Source organism: Styela clava, chromosome 13 (assembly GCF_964204865.1).
Source record: "Styela clava chromosome 13, kaStyClav1.hap1.2, whole genome shotgun sequence".
NCBI classification, from domain to species: domain Eukaryota; kingdom Metazoa; phylum Chordata; class Ascidiacea; order Stolidobranchia; family Styelidae; genus Styela; species Styela clava.
The window spans coordinates 4,303,040-4,308,582 of record NC_135262.1 but is presented as its reverse complement, the minus strand read 5'-3'; the positions used below and the strand labels follow the sequence as shown (position 1 = coordinate 4,308,582).

Sequence of the window (5,543 nt, the reverse complement as noted above, 5' to 3'; positions counted from 1 at the left end):
GATTCAAATGGTTGTTATGATAGGTTTAAATGTGTGAAAAAATATCGCAATTACGGGGTCATTACGTAATCAATTTTGCCGTAATTACAGAATTGATTTTTGTCGATTACGTGCAAGCAATGACATTAAACAACATGATAGGCAACTCTGACGTCACTCCATAAGACTACAGGCAAAACATTGTATTTCATGATACGCTCCAATGCACATATTTTTTCGTCGCCTTTCGCGTCCGTTTTCCGCTCGCTTTTGCTACTCGGCGTCTTTTTTACGTGTAGTACCTGCCTTTTTGCGCCTGTAACGAAACAAAATAATCTCTATATCTAAGAAGTTTTGCTTACTTGGAAAGCTGGAATAACAGGCAAGCTGTAAAGAGCAATTCTGGACATCATAGACGTTTTTTTTTTATCAGAGAAGATTACAAACGCGATAGCGGAAAGATTTGTGTGGAACATTTTGCAGATAATGACAAAGTTCAAAGTTAGTAATTTTAATGTTTGCGCTTAATCATTGAAATTTCATTTAAAGAGGGTGTCATACAAAACTGTGCTGCAATACAATTCCATAACACAAAGTTTGCACCTATCGAACTTGCTTTTGTAGGTGAATTTATTAGACATATTACATATTCAGTTAATCGTGGGTAACATTGCTGGTACATAATGCATCGTAGATAGGTTTGTTTAAATTTAGGAATTTAGCTCATAGCCCACTAATTAATATTATCTTCTATGCAGGAGGTTGCAGGGCTGAATTCAACTTGCAGCCTTACCGATCACCTGACGATGCTCATTTAGTTTGGCTCGAGCAAGTCTTCTTGAAATGCTTGTGTGGATGGAAACTACCTATATTTTTTGCCTTCCTCCGATTTTAGACAAATTTATTCTGGGGGATTTCGCATATAATTCTCACTGATTGTTGGCTGTTTATAATTCCTATTGATTGTGAATTCTGATTATTACAATGAGTTGGAAATTTTTTTACCTAATTTACTGGCACCTTTTTGTTGTCAATACTCCAAGCTGAGGTAATAAACATGACAACACATTTATGTCATCTGGAAGCAAAATATGCACACTAATTAATAGTTTGGCACATTTAGATAATACATCATGACAGAAAATACAAGTTAAAGATATGTATGACCATCACATGGTAATTAAAATTAAAAAAAATTAATAGGGGCTGTGGAGTATGAAAAGTTCAAGACAAAGAAAAGAACAAATGTTCATAGCTCATTAACTCCCAATTTTGCCTCCATTGCTTTGTGAAGGCCAATATATTTCGAGTGGCTGAATTGGTTTACCTTTATGATAGCAACGATTTTGTATTTAATGTAGCGAGATTATTTCAATTTAATTGAAGTGATATAATTTCCCAAAGCAATGCTTGAATCGTCTAGAATAGATCAGTGGTGTCAAACTCATGGGTTTTCGAGAGCCGCAAACAGTTTTTGATAATGTATACTTAAAAGATATTTTTAAGATAGTTTTAGTTTGTGACATATATTGCGATGCAACTAAACAGTTGGATTAAGTTTTATTATTTTCTTCAATTTCAAATGCAATTACATATTAATATTTGCATTCCACTATTATTGCAACATTTGCAAGTTACAGTATTTATTATAAAAAATCGTAAAATTCTATGTACAACCATCAAAATCATTTTTGAACAAGCTTTGAATTAGGAAAGAATAATACATACACTAAAAATAACTTAATCTAAATATATGAACCTAAAATTAACAAAAATACTACAGTATAAACTCAATGTTTTAATAATTACATTTGTCCTGGCGTTTGGCATCTTTTTTGTGTCACCAGCATACTAAGGCCAGTCTGAAATGATTTTATAGTACCAACTCTAACTAACGAGGCCACATGATCATGGGTTTATCTGGATCTTTACGAATGTTTAACTAATTCCAGTAATGCAAAAAAGTTACTTTTATCATTTCATGTATAGATCAGTAAAAAAACAAATGACAGATTTTTTCGACAAGACATTTCGCACTACATTGCGTGGCATAGGATTGCTTGAATTATTATTGATATTGATTTTTAGTAACTAAGTCGTTGTATAATTATATTAATATACAAACACATGGAAATTTTCTGTTCGAAGTTGGTCTTCGAATTTGTCATATTGACTGCTGAGCTTATTGTGTTTTTTGATTGTATTGGTGGAAATATGACAAATTAAACAATGTGCTTCAGAATTTTGTGAAGAGCAGAAATGTTACAACTCCCATTTTCTTCGAAAATGCCACCTTCTTCATGTACTTTGCGTTTAATTTAATTACTCAAGTGTTTTATTCAAGTATTCTTTTGCTAGCTTGATGTGTATTCTTAATTGGGTCAAAATGTGGACAAAAAAATTAATATTCCAAAACTACTTTCAGTAAATTGTTTTCTGTGTGAATAATCAATTTCACTTTAGAAGGTTTAAAAAATCTATTACATTTAAAAAAAAAAAAACTTTCAAAATACTATTACAATTATTGTTAAGCGTTCGAGGGCCGCACTGGAATGGAAGTTCTCTGGGGCCGCGAGTTTGAGATCCCTGGTCTAGATTGAAGTTGTTCAAAAAATATATGATAGTATTTTATCATGAATGATGATTATACCCCTTCCGGAATTTCTTCTATAGTACTACCAAAAGTTGATGAACCAAATATAACACAGGTGCAGTGAGGTACCCGTAATCCTCATTTCCAAAGCTGTTTTAAGTATGTCTGGCGTGTTTTGTGCCTTTTTACAAATAAGACCGCTTATGCAATCTTACGCTTTGGAATTTTTAGTTATTTTCCTCAAGCCTTGCAGGATGTGGGGGCCATACACAACTCTACCGGAGGGTCAAATGTCTTTGCATGCCTCCATAGGTTGTTTTTCTATCGCAAATTTCTATTTTCAATTGCATTATATTTCTTGGAATCACACTGTCACTGATATGTCGCCAGACTTCTGATATCTCCCCGTCTGCTATAGTTGTCCTGTGAATAAATAATAGGAAATTGAGATTAGACGAATAGTTGAAAGTTTTGCTTTATGTCGGCTTAATTTTTTGATTGATATACTTACTATTTCTGCTATTGCCTCTTGTGCTGCAAGAGTCTCACAATGCTTAGACAGGTTTGTCCACAACTTTCACATCTGAGGAAAGAGAGGAGATTTATTAATTTTCGTTAAGAATAAATAAAGCAGTCTATATGATTCAGAATGGAAAAGCTAATAAATCCAATATCTCATGTTTTATTTAAAAAATATTTTACTGAATTTGGTATATAAACCAACTAATAAAAGGGTTTAGTCAGAAAATTACAAGCATTCGTGGCTCCAAATACTTGAGAAATCAGACTATACAATATAGACCGGTATGAGTGAAATGTTAGGTGAACTTGTTAACACTTTGATTCAATACGCAAATAAAAGTGAATGCGTAATAGTATGTTACAATGAGCAGCAATCAACAATGAGTATATATCCTCACTGATTCAAAAAATCTAACTGGAGGTGCATGAACTATTTGAAACCATAAGGGGTAAGTAAATATGTAATTTCGGCAAATGGGCAACTACGTACCGTACTGAATTAATAACTTCGTAGTATTTGACAAAGGCTGGCTTTCCCACATGTACTTAACAGTGCGATGCCCGGGTGTGATATACAACAATAGTATTCACCTTACCTTTTACCGATTTCTTTTTACCCCAACTTTCAAAAATATCATTAAAATCGACAACAACTGTCAAAGCAGGCACGAACACCATTCGTGCTACGCCTTGAAAGCAGCACACATCCGCTCGTTTTCGTCTCGTCAAGTATGTGCATTGGAGCGTGCTATCGAATACGATCTTCGGACAAAAATGCCGGAGTTGCGCATCATGTTGTTTAATGTCATTGGTGCAAGCCTAGTTGGGACGCAAGATATTCGAAGGCGAGGATTTTGCGCCGCACGACGAGATAAAAGAGAGAGAGAGAAATATAGAAGAGAACTCTGTTCACTGAAAGGCAAAATGAGAGAAGCGAAAAAAAGAAAACGCTCGGCCGCAGATATTTCCCGGGCAAAAATACTCATTTTTTAGAACGTGGAAAAGCGACTAACACTAATATATATCGGCCGGTTGGGCCGATATTTTGCAGAATCAAAACGTACAGCCAGTCATGACACTGACTAAAATCCGTGTTCCCATGGATAAAAAATAATACAGCACAATTTTAGACGAAATATCAAATTTCATAGAATTCACGCAAAATTTTGAAATAAATAAAAGTAATAGCCTTCTAGCGAAAAAATTAATCTTTAACCACTGAAAAGCAAAGGCACGAATAAAATAAAAAAATGCTAACATATCAGTGATAAAAATTGATAAAACCGGCCTAAAATTAATCTAACAATAACTAAACTATTATAATGTACCGTCAGTTGGACAGTCAGGAAGGGCTGCGATCGCTCATGTTCAAAATGTTGATTTCGGGCCGGTATGGTAATTTTCAAAACCCCTAATCTTGTACGCAAGTATGCACCGCTGTGTACCGTTATTCAGCTATTGGGCCTGACATCGTTTATGGCATAACAATGCAATTGATCTGTTCATTTCTCGCAACGCCTGTCTTATTTGGAAGTGCATCTGCAGACTGTTTTAGGGGTTATACGAGAACTAGATGCTACCTTGCATTTTATTAGTTTCTAGTCTACAATGCCGTTGTGGAAACAAAAACTTTCAGACTTGAAATAAAAATCTAGAAATCTGATACAACAATGGGGAAGTGTAAAAGTGGCTTAATGTGGTTGGAAGCTGATCGAAAATTATAACACTATCAAAGCGGAATTACCTCCAAACACTAGAACCGTAAAATAATTTAACGCATCATCCTAAACGTTTTTGGTAATTCATGTGCGTGTTTTCGTACTCTAATATCATAAACCCAAGTGCCATGAAAAGTCCCTGATAGAAGTGCTGCATAAGTAAAGCCCAAAACTACACCAACACCAGCTTATAAGATTTGTTTCAGAAGTTTTTTTATAGATACGAACGTGAATTAAATATCTGTGACCCACTCTCTTCTGTTCCGCGATAAAATTATAATTTTTGACCCATTCATTGAAAAAGGTTCGCCATCCCTGTACTAGAACTTGTTCAACTGGCAAGAGCAAACAATACAATTCAGTCAATGTCTTGGATGTCAATGCCAGTGGTTTTCAAACCTTTCGGTGAAACGGAACGCCAATGAAACATCCTGGAGGCTCGAAGGATCCGTCGTGAAATAGTTTTATTGTCGGAATTTTATATGCTATAAAATATATATATAAAGGCAAGGGTAATATTGGCGAAACAAAATGACCTTCAAAGTGTGGCAGGTTTAAGAATAGCGCAAACCTAATAGGTTTGGTAATTATATTAAATCATATATGTAACTAATACCGTTAACATTTTCAGCCCATACAACGACTAACATATCGGCCCATACGGAGCTCAAAATTCAATCTGCGTGCATTGCCAATTTTAGGATATTGAAAAAAAGTTTCAAACAATCAAA

The 5,543-nt window shown here is 34.6% G+C and overlaps 1 long non-coding RNA gene across 1 annotated transcript; it reads right to left on the bottom strand.

Moving 5' to 3' along the window:
- Nucleotides 1-2,532: 2,532 nt before the first annotated feature.
- LOC144431445 (uncharacterized) lies at nt 2,533-3,893 on the bottom strand. The gene is made up of 3 exons (XR_013480012.1): nt 3,691-3,893; nt 3,084-3,155; nt 2,533-2,995 (listed from the first exon to the last, which is right to left on the bottom strand). It is a non-coding gene; the product is annotated as an uncharacterized LOC144431445 (long non-coding RNA).
- Nucleotides 3,894-5,543: the final 1,650 nt, after the last annotated feature.